Raw genomic sequence first — 15,804 nt, 5'->3', positions numbered from 1 at the left:
TATCGCCAAATTTTGATTTCAATAAGTCGATGGTTGCGTTCGCCGTATGGCACATAGCGCCATCCTATTGAAACCACATCTCCTCCGGATCAATGTCATACATATTTTTAAACAAACGATCTCCAATGACCGTAACTCCGGCCTCTTTTTTGAAGAAATAAAGTCCGATAATGCCACCAGCGTGAAAAGCGCATCATACTCTGCATTTTTCTAGATGTAATGGAGTCTGTAGGGTCTCTTGTGGATTGGTCTTACTCCATATGCGGCAATTTTGCTTATTAACAAACCTGTTAAGCCAAAAATGCGCCTCATCGCTGAACAGAATTTTGCGATAAAACAACGAGTCAATTGCCAACTGCTCTAGAGCCTGATTTTCAAAGTAAATTTGGATAATTTCGTAGCGTTGTTCAAGCGTGAGTCTATTCATGATGATTTGTCAGAGTATACTGAAACAAATAAAAAAATCATCAAAATTTAAGTTTTTGTGTTACTTTTAACAATTTAAAGTTCTATCTAGCTTAAATAAACACCCTTTATTACGAGTGTATTCTCTGATTTAAGGCATCCTTAAGGGTATCAATTAATTGGCATCGTCTAATTTTAAACCCTATTTCTTTACAATTTGCTGTTGATACATACTTCCCAATTACTGGTTTCCCAAAGGCCAGGTGTAACTCCGTCTAAAACAAAGTTTGCCTTCTTTTCGAGGAAATGTGAATTCCCTGAATTTTTAACACCAGTGCTACGTGAAGTCACGTTAGATTTTTCCTCAGAAGCCCTATATTTCGGTACTGTTAACATCTAAACTGGAAGAGGAATATGCGATGCTCTCAGTAGATGTACAAGACCACTTGAATGAGACGTCAAGCAGCCCTGCAATGTTCTCCATTCAATATTAGAATAGATAAGAACAATTGTGTGGCTGCGACTAGGTTAAGTTAGATTAGTTTCAGTAGTACGTAAGGAACAAGTATTTTAAATAAAATCAGAATTGAAGCAATAGCCAAACCATTCGGTTGGTTTTCTTTTCTCATTACATTTGGTCCTTCGAGCCGGATTGAGAATTGAAACTACACCCAAACGAATAGAGTTGACAATCGAAGAGGGAGATTTGACTCTATTCTTATCATTAAAAACATAGATCCTCCGAGCAGGATCCAGAAAAGAATTGAAATAGCACACAAACGAAGCGGTCGTGTTTCTTTTCTCACTAAATATTGCTCCAGTCGAGCCGAAAACGGAATAGAGTTGACAATCGAAGAGGGAGATGGGACTCTATTCTTATCATTAAAAACATTGATCCTTCGAGCAGGATCCAAAATAGAAATGAATCTACAGCCAAAACATTCGGTTGGTTTTCTTTTCTCATTCACGTACAAAAGCATTTTGTGAGAATTTTTCAAAAAAAATAGTTATTCATGATTGAATTCAAGCGTGATAGTGAGATTTCTTTATATTTGGCTGGAAAACCACAAGTGGTTATCGTTAGAGCACTCCAACATTTAATGTGAATAAATATTTTGTGTCTCGTAATATCGCTCGTTACCGTGTTACTGGTAACGTAGCCCGACGTCAAGGAAGTGGACGGAAGAAAACAGCAACATCAGCAGAAATGGTTCGAAAAGTAAAGAAGCAACTTGATCGAAACCCGCGTCGCAGTGGCCGAAAAATGGCTCGAGAGCTGAACATATCGCAATATTCCATTCTGCAAATATTGAAAAATGAGCTCGGGGTAAAGCCATTGAAATTCCAAAAAGTGCAAGAACTTACACCGCAACAGAAAGAAAATATACTCAAAAGTGCTAAAGAGTCACTTCGATTGGCTGAAAGTGGTGAACTGCAGAATTTGGTTTTCTCCGATGAGAAAACATTCGTTGTCCAGCAGTTTATAAACAAACAAAATGATCGAGTTTACTTGCCAAAGAGGTCAGCTGAAAATGTGCACCTTCGGTTGGCCACCAGAACTCAAGCGCCTGCCATGGTGATGGTGTGGGCCGTCATAACAGCCGATGGTCGCTCTCCGCTCGTATTAATCGATCGTGGCATCATCATAAATGCCGAATATTATCAAGAAAATATTTTGGAGGGTGTATTAAAGCCTTGGGCACGCAAACATTTAGGCCGCAGGACTTGGACAGTCCAACAGGACTCAGCATCATCGTACTCAGCATGCGCCTCCCAAGAATGATTACAAAATGAGGTTTCTCGCTTCATTTCCAGAGCTCAATGACCACCAAAATCTCCCGATAGCAATCCGTTGGTCTGTTGTGTCTGGAGTATTTTAGAAAAAAATACCAAAGTGTCGATCACCTCAAGCAAGCGCTTCGCCGGGAATGGGCCAAAATACCGCAGAGCAACATTCGGCCAGCGTGTGACGGTTTCATTGGCCGTTTGAAGGTCATAATTCGTGGCAAAGGGCCCAATTCGAACAAATCTAAACGTATTCTAAAATATGATGCTATTTCCGACATTTTGTTATTTCATTCAATAAAATTGAAAAAGAAAACCTAAAAATTAAGGCGTTTGACTTTGTTTCAGTTTTTTTTTATCTCACCCTGTAGTCTTTTTTCGGTTCTTCTCAGTTATGTAGCTTCAGCTTCAAGAGAGTTCGGACCTCCAAAGATTGTCAAATATCATTAAAGTAGATCGTGTAGCGCTGTTACTTACGGGGGCCTGAAGCAATTTTAAAACCCCTAAAGCTTTAGTGAATTCGACTGAAATAACAGGCATATGCTATACCTTTTTAATAAAGTAGGTTACAGGTAGAAGAGGTACTTTAAAATTTATTTGATTATTTATGAGAAGGGCTGGTATTTTGTACTCAGCAAATTTGTTAATGCGGAAGAAGCAATTCAAGTGATTCTGGACTATATCGCAGTAAAAAATAGCATTATCAAATAATGGGTTGAGTAAGTACATTTTGGCATCAGTAATTACCCTATAGAAAACGTCGGTGGTAAATAGTTACTTACTACCGTTAACGTTATTTATAACAAGTAAGCAAAGGCTACAGTCGAGTGTGGCCGACCGTTGAATACCCTACAACACTATAATAAATGATACAGTTTATATAGACAAGATACTCGAAAGAATTCCACAAGATATTGTGACAAATAATAAAAGAAAACCATCAGGTTTCGTTCTCTAATTTTCGAATAATAGAAACTTGAACTAATGTGAGCAATCATTTCCATAGATGTTGCACGTAAATGGTCTTCCTAGATCTGGGACCAATATTTCCCAAAGACCTATAATCTCTCTGAAGTGGCAAAATATTAACATTTATTATTGGTTTTTGAGTGAAACGCATCTATATGAGATACAGACATTTGACAATATTCTTCAACGAAATAGTCAGAAGTGCGTCTTTCCTGTATTTATGAATTCTCCAAAAAGTCACTGGAATGGACATTTTCGTATTTTGTCTACAAAAGTTGGCAAACTACTTCACACATTGAATATTTTTGGATGGCCATCCAAAACTGCTTGGCCTTTTGCAATGCCCGTAACCCCCATTTAAAATGTGCGTGAGGTTCGGGCAATAATTACGACCTGCTGATAATTTTGCAGTTTTTTTGGTCCATTTCAACCCCTAAATATATGGCGATCATCTCCAAGAAGAGTAGGCTTCTATTCTGACCCTCATCTGATCCCCATGCAAAATTTCGTAAGGATCGGGCCATAAATGCGATCTGTATATGATATCCTGATATCCTAACTACTTAGTTTTGTTAGCTGTAGAAATATTACCAAATGTTTAATTCAAAATGAAAATATGCCAAAAATGTGACAAAATTGAAAAAATATGAGAAAATTTTACAAAATCAATATTTTCATCTTTAGAGAGATATTTTTATGCGATTTTTTTAGACGTTTTTTCTTTCCTACCAAGAGGCCATTCTGAATTAATGAGAACTGTCGAAATCAGTTCAGCCGTTCTCGACATATAAGAGATCTTTCAAGCATACCTTCTTTGATAGACATATATATCGCACGTATTTTGCTATATATATCCGTTTTGTTGGATGTTAACATCAATGTAAAGATCAGGAGTAACCTTGTCATGGCTTTGTGATTTCGCCGGGATTTAAAATATTCGCAGTTTAGTGAAAAATTTTGAATTTTTCAACACAAAAGATATGGTCTATTTTACCCGCTAAATATTATCCGATGATCACCCAATTTGGTAGGCTTCTTCCCAGCCCTAAACTCTAGCTACATGCGAAGTTCCGCGTCGATTGGTCTATAATTGCGACCTGTATAGCTACTGCAAAATCCGACATTTTTTCAGTATTACTAAATATTATGCGATCATCTCCAAAAGAAATAGGGTTCTATTCTGACCCTAGCCCCACCTCCATTCTAAATTTCGTGAAGATCGGGCCATAATTGTGACCTGTAGAGTGATTACAAATTAACATGGACAGACGGACGGACGGACATACATAGCTAGATCGACTCAACTCGGCGAGATAGGAAGATCCATATATACTTTCCTATGTGGGAAATCAATATTTCGAGGTGTTACATAATTTTTGGCCCAATCAAACTTATAATACCCCCAACACATAGTGTTGTAGGGTATAAAAATGAATTGTCACTATAGTTTTTTTTCTCCATGACCGAATTTGGCAAGTAGGACTTGTCTGTTCTCAAAGGTTCTCAAAGTTTTATCCACTGGTTCATCAAAGGTTGATGTTACATCTGTTATATACAGATTTATTAAAAAAAAAAAACAGTTAGCAAAGGTCAAAAGTCGGGCGGAGCCGAATATATGATACCTTAAACCACCATGCGTATGTAGTAGAGCTCCGGTAACAAAAAAAGTATAAATTGCGAATTTATGTGAAGTAGATCATACCAACTATGAACCATATTTGAATGTGTATTATGGCTTTGGAGTAGTCACAGTTTGGGAACTATATCCAACTCTGATTCGATTTTGACCAAATTTAACGGAAGCTTTTGTAACCCAAGCCCTTACCCTGGTATCAAATAACATTGCTGTATAGTGCATGATATGACTTCAATGAGAATTACACTAACAGATATACCAGACCGAGTTTCACCGAATGTATGGTGAGTATGCGTATTTAAATCGTAAAATCCGATGAACCGATCTCGATAAAGTTTGGCAGAGGTATATCAAATATCATTGTTGAGGAGTGCATATTACGCATATGAGGGACTTTAAATTCAGTCCATTTAGGCTGGTATTAGCTACTTGGGAGCAATATCCTTGTCTGATCCGATCCATAAGTTATCTAGTACCAAATACAATTCTTGTGGAGTGATATATGGGAGCTATAGGTATATCTGAACCCATTTACACAAAATTTGAAGTACTAGTTTCTAGGAGGAATTCAGGCGAAATTCCAAAAATTCAGTGCATTTGGATTGATATCGGAAAAAATATATCTCGATCTAAATTGATCTCGATGAAATTTGGCAGAGGTATTTTCGAGCTGTATCTGATGTCCGGTATCAAATATCATTGTTGCGAGAGTGCAAATTACGCATATGAGGGATTTTAACACCAAAACGAATGAAGCTACATCTGAACTGATGTTGACCAACATTTGAAGTACTTGATTCTGGGCAGAATTCCGTCGGAAATGCCAAAATTCAGTCCATTTGGGCTGATATTAGCCATTTGGTGCACAATAAACCTGAAATCGGATAAAGATAAAGATATAAGGGATAAGAAATAAGGGATAAAGAGATAAGGGAGCTATATCCAAATCTGAACCGATCTTGATAAAATTTTATGCACTTATTTCTGAGACGTATCTGATATCTGGTATCAAAGATCATTGTTGTGGAGTGCATATTACGCATGTGAGGGACCTAAAACCACAAATCGGATGAACAATATATATGGGAGCTATACCTATATCTTAACCGATTTTCACCAAATTTGACATACTTGTTTCTAGGCTCAAATTCGTGTGTTTCAAATTCCATCCCATATGGGCTAATATTACACGTTTGGTGCACAATAAAAGGCATATCGGACGAAGATATATATGGGAGCTATATCCAAATCTGAACCGATGTCGATAAAATTTGGCAAGGATATTTCTGGGCAGTATTTCATATGTTTCCCCAAATTTCGTTGTTACAGAGTGCATATTACGGCAGTGGAGGCCAAAAAAGACAAATCGGATGAACAATATATATGAGAGCTATAGCTATATCTGAACCGATTTCGATCATCGTAACCGATTATTTTAAGGCCTAATTTAATCGTATGTGCAAAATTCCAAACTATTTGGGCTGCTATTACACGTTAGGTGCAAATCGGATGAAGATATATATTGGAGCTATATCTAAATTTTTAGCGATTATCTCCGATTTCAATGGCGTTCGTCCTTGGGTCAAACACATAAATTGTGTAAAATTTCATCTGGATCGGGCAATAAATACGACCTGTATTTTGTTTACAAAAATACATGGACAGACAGAAGGACGGACGACGGACATGCAAAAATCGACTCAGAATGTGGTTCTATGCAGATCATCAAAAAGAACTATGGGCCTATCTCGTTTCCTTTTGCAAACAAACAAATACATAATATCCTGACCACCTTGTGGTGTAGGGTATAAAAAGTGCAAATACGAGATTTTAATCATTCCTGATGGAACATGTCGTTAAAATCATCAAAATACCGAATATAGGGAGGTACCGTTATATGGGTGCTATACCAAAACGTGGACCCACGTGACCCATTTTCAATACCAAAAGTCCTTCGGACATAGTACACATTTGAGTAAAATTTAATCAACCTACTTCATTTCGTTCGGAAGCTAGAGTGATTTCCACAGACGGACAGACAGACAGACGGATAGACGGACAGACGGACGGACATTGATAAATCAACATAGAATTTTATGCTAACCAAGAATATATGTAATTTGTGGAGTTTAAAATGTATAATTCAAGGTGTTACAAACGTAATGACAAACTTAATATGCCCTCCGTACTATGGTGGAGGGTATAAAATACCGATAATAGATTTAAAACAATTAACACTTTTCGTACTAATTACAGTGAATGGCTTTAAGAAAAAATATCCAGCTTCAAGAAACAAATCCACAACTAACATTAACTGTAGTTAAACATCATTATTTCACCAACGGATGGCTGGCAATTTTGTTCGCAACAACTAGCTAGGCTATAAGCAGAAGAATTGTTGAAAAATTTACATTTAAAAAAAATACGGTCATTGAACGATTATTATTAACGTTATTATTTTGTATTAGTAACCAACTTAAGAAAAACGAAAACAACTGCCAAAAGTTAATAACAATAAATTGCTCCAAGTAAAATACGCAAAACCTGATTCAATGCCTAAAAGAAGATGTTAATAACATAACTTAGTAGAATATTTTTAACACGACCCTACTGACTTCTTTGTGAAGTTGTTCATTTGCGGATTACAGCTTTGCTTGATGATTCCATGTGTCAAAAAATATATACCGTTAGAAAAAGAGAGATAATGAATAGACAAGTGTAAAAGAGCCATATTCGGAGACAACCAGATTACAGAAATTCATGGTAGGACAAAAACTAAAAGAGTGATCGACAAGAGTAGAATCGGTTCATTTTTGAATGAACTTTGCTCTCACTCCTAAAATTGAGTTTAGCTTGTTTGTTTTTTTCTACTCCCGGGAGTGCTCTCGTTCGACCCCGAATTAACTTGAATTACTCTTTGCTTGAATTAAAGTGAGATTTTTGAGGTACTGGCTGAAATTCATAGTGTGGTAGGGCATCATATTGTTTGTCCTTTTTATACCCTACACCACACAGTGGTAAGGGTATTAGTCTTTGTTAATCTGCCTGTAACACTTTCTGAGTCCATTTATAAATGTCAGTCCGTACGTCCGTCTGTCCGTGTATTTTTGTGAACAAAAAATATTATCCGATTGAGATGAAATTATCCAAATATAGTTTCTTTGGCCCAAGGACGAAACCTATATGTGAGAATCGGTTCAAATTTAGATATAGCTCCCATATATATCTTCAACCGATTTCGACCAAATAGCCAATATCAGTCCAAATGAACTGAATTTTGAAACATCCAACGGAATTCAGTACATCAAATTTGGAGAAATTCGGTTCAGATATAGCTTAGCTTCATCCGATTTGGGGTTTTAATTCCCTCATATGCGTAGTATGCACTCCGCACGTATGTTATTTGGTACCATATATCAGATACAGCCCAGAAATACCTCTATCAAATTTTATCGAGATTTTGATCTGATATACAGGGTGAGATGAACAAACTGCAACCAATGCAATGAGCTCGGGGTTAATAAGCCATTGAAATTCCAAAAAGTGCAAGAACTTACACCGCTACAGAAGAAAAATAGACCCAAAAGAGCTAAAGAGTTGCTACGCTTGGCCGAAAGTGGTGAACTGCCGAATTCGGTTTTCTCCGAGGAGAAAACAATCGTTTTGCAGCAGTTTATAAACAATGATTGTGTTTACTTGCCAAAGAGGTCAGCTGAAAATGTGCACCTTCGGTTGGCCACCAGAACTCTAGCGCCGGCCATGGTAATGGTGTGGGCCGCCATAACAGCGGATGGTCGCTCTCCGCTCGTATTAATCGACCGTGGCATCAGAATAAATGCCGAATATTATTGCGAAAATATTCTGGAGGGTGTATCCTTGGACATTCCAACAGGACTCAGCACGCGCCAACCAAGAATGGTTACAAAATGAGGTTCCTCGCTTCATTTCCAGCGCACAATGTCCAACAAATACCGAATACCATATCTTTGGACTATTGTGTCTGGAGTATTTTGGGAAGCAAGGTTGGCACTAAAAAGTACCAAAGATTTGATCACTTCAAGCAAGCGCTTCGCCGGGAATGGGCCAACATAACGCAGAGCAACATTCGGGTCACGTATGACGGTTTCATTGGCCGTTTGAAGGCCAAATGTGAACAATTCGAACAAATCTAAACATATTCTAAAATTTGATGCTATTTCCGACATTTTTTGCTTTCATTCAATAAAATTTAAAAACAAAATATAACAATTACTGCGTTTGATCTTGTTGCAGTTTTTTATCTCACCCTGTATATTCTTGATCAGCATATAATTTTAAGACGATTTAGCTCTGTCCGTCCGCGTGTTGTAATCATGCTAAAGTCAAAACGAATAAAGATAGGAAGCTAAAATTTTGCACCGATCTGTCTGCAGACAGGCCAAGTTCGAAGATGGGCTATATCGGTTCACGATATCGTATAGCCTCCATATAACGGTACCCCCGATATTCGGTATATGCATTATAGATTTTTCAATGGAATTGTCTGAAATTCTACACACGGAATTCTTCGTGACTACTTTACCCCCTAAAAAAGAATTGCCTATATAGGTCCACGTTATTGTATACCTCCATACGGTTGTGCCCTGCGATATTGGGTATTTTGATGATTTTAGCCACAGTTTCAATGGAATTGGATATTCACACAAGGAGTTCCTTTACCTCCTGAAAGAGAGTTTCCTATATAGGTCCACGATATCGTTAATCCTCCATATAACTGTACCTCCCGACATTCGGTATTTTAATGATTTCAGTCACATTTTTCAATGGCATTGTCTGAAATTCTACACAAGTAGTTCTTTAAGAGTACTTTACCTCCTGAAAGAGAATTGACTATATAGGTCGATATCGTATAACCCCCACACAATGGTGCCCCCAATTTTTCGGTATTTTGATGATTTTAGGCACATTTTTCAGTGAATTTTTCAGAAAATCCATAGGTCTACGTCTCTATAGGTCTACGTTTTATTATAGCGCCTATATAACGCTACCCCGAGATATTCTATATTTCCAGGATTTTCGCGATATTATTCACCGGAATTGCGTTAAATTTCGTATTTGAAGTTCGTAATGGGTACTACAACCTATGACGGAGAATTGTCTATGCAGGTCCACGTCTTAGTATAGCCCCCATACAACTGTACTTTCCGTTATTCGGTATTTTGATGATATTTGCGACATTATTCACCGGAACTTTTTCAAATTTCGAACATGAAGTTCGGAATCGTTACAAAAGCCAATCACAAAAATTACTTATCCAGCACCACGTCTTCGTATAGCCCACATATAAAGGTTTTCATTTGAGCGGACTTTTTTCACGTTTTTTTTTTTTTTGTAATTTTTTCAAGTTCTTTCTGAATGGTGGAGGGTATAAAACTTAGCTGTCCCCATACAACTATACTTCCCGTTATTCGGTATTTTGATGATATTTGCGACATTATTCACCGGAACTTTTTTCAAATTTCGAACATGAAGTTCGGAATTGTTACTACAGCCAACCACAAAAATTACTTATCCAGCACCACGTCTTCGTATAGCCCACATATAAAGGTTTTCATTTGAGCGGTCTTTTTCGACGGTTTTTTTTTTTGTTTTGTAATTTTTTCAAGTTCTTTCCGAATGGTGGAGGGTATAAATCTTAGCTGCTTTTTTACTTGTTTTTTATTTAATTATTTAAAATCGAGATTAACTTTAGGCGACTTTGGTTTGAAAAGTCAACATTAAAAAAAATCGATTTTTAGTTATTTGAACAAATTCGAAAAATCGAAAAGTAAGTTTTTTTGATAAAAATAAAAATCCTAAAGTTTAAATTTCGTCTTTTGTTTTCGACTACTTATTCCCTGAGAGGACATCAAAGACCTCTCAGCAGTGGGGTTTCTTTCTATTAACTAATTAATATTGATACTCTTTTTACTGGAAGTCACTATCGTTTTCACTATCACGAAGGTCACAATTACTCATTATTTTTGAATTGTTTCAAGGTTATTAGGCCACATCCTTAGGCTAAATTACAACACCAGGCCACACACTTAATATGGTCGTGTAAGTACATGTAATGTACATAAATTATATTTTTAAATTTTTTAAAACAACCTTCACCGCAATGTTTCAACACTTGACCACGTTTGAGAAAAGCAAAAAAAAAAATAATAAATGAATGTTCACTTGAAAGTATCGAATATAATCACACAGAACAGAAGATGACTTGGAAAAAAAGAAGAGGCACAAGCGAGTTAGTGTTAAAAACCCAAATAAATGACAAAATCAATATTTTACAATGAAGAGAGAAAAAACAGTAAAAAAAAGTAGCTAAACCAAATGACCGGCCGACCAACCGACGGCTGTCTAACAAGCCTAAATGGTTAAACAAATGACGCGAGCCACCCAAAGTAATGATTTGAGTTGTTTTTTTTTTTTCTCATTTTGCCTTTAAGCCTACAAGAAAAACTCCCCTCGTTGGAAATCATTTACCAAAATAAAAAAAAAAAAATCAAAAGAGATTGCTGTACACCACAAAAAGAAGCATTAACAAATTTGGCCTAAACAATTTTTGTGCTCTTTTTTTTTTTTTGTTGCTAATTACCTTAATTTTTTTTTCGTGGAACAAAAACTTAAATATAATTACCCCTTTTTTGCATCGCATCAGGCAGAATACGAAAAGAAATGGGCAGAAAAAAAAACCAAATCATAAAGCAGAACCAAAAAAAACGAATCATAACTAATGTAAATTTAAGAAAAGTCCATCTCCAATAAAAAAACCGAGAGGAAACCACATTGCTGCGAAAGGAGCAAATAAATGCCGCAAAGAAAATATCGTAAGAAATCTCCCTTTTTAATATTAGGAAAAAAATTATGGCATTGAAAATTTAACTCAAACATTACCCAGACAGAACAAAAAAATGTTTCACACCCTTATTTAAGTAACCTCTTCGCGTGTGGCTTCATCAACGATGATTAGTGAGCACAGATTTTCAGAAAAATCTGAAATGCTTTGTTTTTTTCCTCATCACTCATTGCAGCGATGTTTAGACAACTTATGGCATGTAATTAGTTAGTTAAGGTTCTGAAGGAAATTCCTCCAACATAAGTTGGAGACCACATAAAGTAAATATTGTCTTGATCAGCTTAAAATTAATTAAATTGCTTTTGGACTGAATTCGGTCGGATATGCCAAAATTCTGGTCATTTGGTGCACAATTAACTTGAAATCGGTTGAAGATATATATAGGAGCTATGTCCAAATCTGAACCGATCTTAATAATATTTGGCAGAGGTATTTCTGGGATGTGTGATATCTGCTACCAAATATAATTTTTGTGGGATGCTTATTACGAATGTGATATATATGATGAAATATATACATGGGAGCTATAGTTATATCTCAACCGATTTTCGCCAAAATTTGAAGTACTGCCTTCTAGGCTAAATTCCGTCGGAAGCGCCAAAATTCAGGTCATTTGGACTGAGATTAGCCATTTAGTGCACATTTAACCCGAAATCGGTTGAAGATATATATGGGAGCTATATCTAAATTTGAACCGATTCTCACTAATTTCAAAAGGGTTCGTCCTTGGGCGAAACAAATGTTGTTTGGAAAATGTGAACCCCATTGGAAAGTTTATTTTTGATCAGCGTAAAATTCTAAGTCGATTTAGCCTTGTCCGTCCGTCCGTCTGCTGTAATCACGCTATAGTCAAAACGAATTAAGGTAGGAAGCTACAATTTTGAAGGCAGTTCGAAGATCCGCTATATCGGTCCACGATCTCGTATAGCTTCCATAAACGGTACCCCCCGAAATTCGTTATTTTGATGATGGTACCCACATTTTTCACTGGATTTATCTGAAAATCCACACAAGAAGTTCCTTATGTGGACTTTATCCTCTGGAAAATAAATGCATGTCCGTCCGTCCGTCTGTCCATGTATTTTTGTAAGCAAAGTACAGGTCGCATTTATTGCCCGATCGCAGGTCATTTGTTTGGCCCTAGGACGAACCCTATTGAAATTGGAGATAATCGGACAAAATTTTGATATAGCTCCCATATATATCTTCGTCCGATTTTCCTTTTATTGTGCACCAAACGTGTAATATCAGCCCGAATTGTATGGAATTTTACATATACACCCAAATTAGGCCTCAAAATAAGTATGCCAAATTTGATCGAAATCGATTCAGATATAGCTATAGCTCCCATATATATTGCTCATCCGATTTGTTATTTTTGTCCTCCGCAGGCAAAATATGCACTCTGCATCAACAATATTTGGGGAAATATATCAAATACAGCTCAGAAATATCCTTACCAAATTTTATCGAGATCGGTTCAAATTTGGATATAGCTCCCATATATAACTTCGTCCGATTTACCTTTTATTGTGCACCAAACGTATAATATTTGCCCAAATGGGATGAAATTTAGAACTTACGACCGAATTGAGTCTAGAAGGTAGTATGTCAAATTTGGTGAATATCGGTTCAGATATAGCTATTATAGCTCCCATATATATTGTTCATCCGGTTTGTTATATTTGTTACCCACAACCGTAATATGCACTCCGTAACAACGATATTTAGGGAAATATATCAAATACAGCTCAGAAATATCTTTGCCAAATTTTATCGAGATCGGTTCCGATTTGGATATAGCTCCCATATATATTTTTATCCGATTTCAAATTATTTGTGCACCAAATGGGCAACGCAAGTCCGAATTTAAAAGATACAAATGCTTCGGCATATTTAGTCCTTTGAACTTTAAATTATAATTATAATCATAGCGTATATGATTGAATTCTCTCATAAAAACTTTTAATTGTTATGTGGAGCTCTACTAAATTAGCAAAGTGGTGTAGGGCATCATAAAGTCGGCCCGCCCAACTTTAAGACTTTCTTTACTGGTTTTTCATTGGAATTGTCTGAAATTTTACGCAAGGAGGTTTTTGAGAGTACTTTACCCCCTGAAATAGAATTGTCTATATAGGTCCACAATATCGTATATCCTCCATGTATCCAACTTTCCAATATTCGACATTTTTAAAATTTTAACAGAATTTTTAATGGATTTTATTTTTTTGAAAATTTCCTAATTCGTTCCATATGTTGAAGGGTATTCAAAGTTCGGCATGGCCGAAATTACTGCTTTTTTCCTTTTTTTTTTTGAGATTTTTTATTATTCTTTTTACCTTTCAACGCTTCGTATAGGGGTATTATATACAGGTCGCAATTATCGTCCGATCGTCACGAAATTTTGCATGAGGGTAGGGTCAGAGTCAAAATAAAAGATAGATTATATAGTCTATGTCAGTTTATTAAAATATATTTGGCTTAGCTTATGGATATTAAAAATGTTGACCCTTTATGGAGGAAATACCGTAGATGAGAACCAATATTATCCACATTTAGATATACCAAGTTTACATAGGACCGCTAACTTGTTTCGCAAGTTTTGAGTTAATATAAGTATTCGAAATTGTGACCCTTTGTGGAGTATGTACCAGAAGGGTTAGGGTTGTGTTGATAAAAATATTGCAACGTTTGAACTTTATGTACATTTTGGTTATTCAAAATGTTGACCTAATTCTAGCGGCCTTAATTCTACCATCTTTACATCAGATTTTACGTAAATAAAAATTTCGCGTTATATGAGTTTCTTGGTTATTTCAAATTTTGACACCTTGTGGGGGAGGTACCAGAGGGAGTGGTCGGATACATCCCATCTTCACAACAGATCTAGTGATGGTAGAAATTTTGGGATGTATCAAATTTGAAGAGAATCGAATGTTTATATCGCATTTATGAGAATTATAGTTATTCAAAAATTTTCCCATTTATTGGGGAAGGTACTGAAAGGAGTGGTCCAACAATGTCCATCTTCACAGCTGATTTTATGCTGATAAAAATAGTGCAAAGTGCGAAATATGAAGACCATGGGGCTCTTATTTCACATTTTATGGGAGCTATAATTTTTCAAAGTGTTGACCGTCTGTGGGGGAAGTACTCCATGGAATGGGTCAATAGTGTCCATTTTCGCACCCGATTTAGCACATATACAAATATTAGCATTTGCAAAGTTTGGACAAATTCGGATGAAGCTGCATATTTTCTTTGAAAATTTTTACTTCTTGGGGGAGTTACTAGAAGGAGTGGATCGATATTGCCCATTTCCGAACTCGATCTAAGTTTGACAATAATATTAGGATGTACCAAGTTTGGTTTAAATCGGATACTCCCTTCGTTAGTTTGCGTGAGCACCAGCCAAACGTACAGCCGGATACCCTTAGGTCGACTCCAAATGTCCTGAAATGGATTTGTTTCAGAGACCTAGGCTCTAAACCCGTTATTTCAATGAAGCAAGTTTTTGCCGAATCAAATGATATATACCCTCTGTAGCTATATGGCTTGGATCCTTAAAGGCATAGAGGTGAAAAATTTTTCTCATACTAATCCAATCAGAGCTTTTTATTTTTGATTTGGGGATTTGTTCTGCAAGTGCACGAAAAGTACTTAATAGTACCATATTTGGTACAATTTGGCATTGGGAGAACAGATAGTGCTTGAAATCTAAAATTTGGTACTATATATAATTGTACGAGTAGTACTGAACGGTACTATATTTGGTATTGGGTAAAGGGAAATGAAATTTATCTGTGTTTGAGACTTGACGTTGGGTTGGAAATGCTTCCTTTATTTATTCGATAATTATGTAATGGAATTCTCTGTACTGTAAGCTGTACTAAATTTGGTATTGGGTAGAGTAATAGAGCTGGAACTCTGAAGTTTGATAGGGTAACACTGTTGGTGTCTGTGGTAAAGATCTGGAGGTGGTATTGGAAAAAGGTACTATAATTGTTCGAAAACTATTAACTAATACTAAATTAGCTACTGGGTAAAGGGATGGAGATGGAATCTTTAAATTTGATATTGAAGCCACTGTGGTCTGGAGTTAGAAATTTGTGCTATAATTGTTCGAAAA

The sequence above is a fragment of the Musca domestica genome, unplaced genomic scaffold (genome assembly GCF_030504385.1).
Source record: "Musca domestica strain aabys unplaced genomic scaffold, Musca_domestica.polishedcontigs.V.1.1 3, whole genome shotgun sequence".
Taxonomy (NCBI): domain Eukaryota; kingdom Metazoa; phylum Arthropoda; class Insecta; order Diptera; family Muscidae; genus Musca; species Musca domestica.
This window is presented reverse-complemented; position numbering follows the sequence as displayed.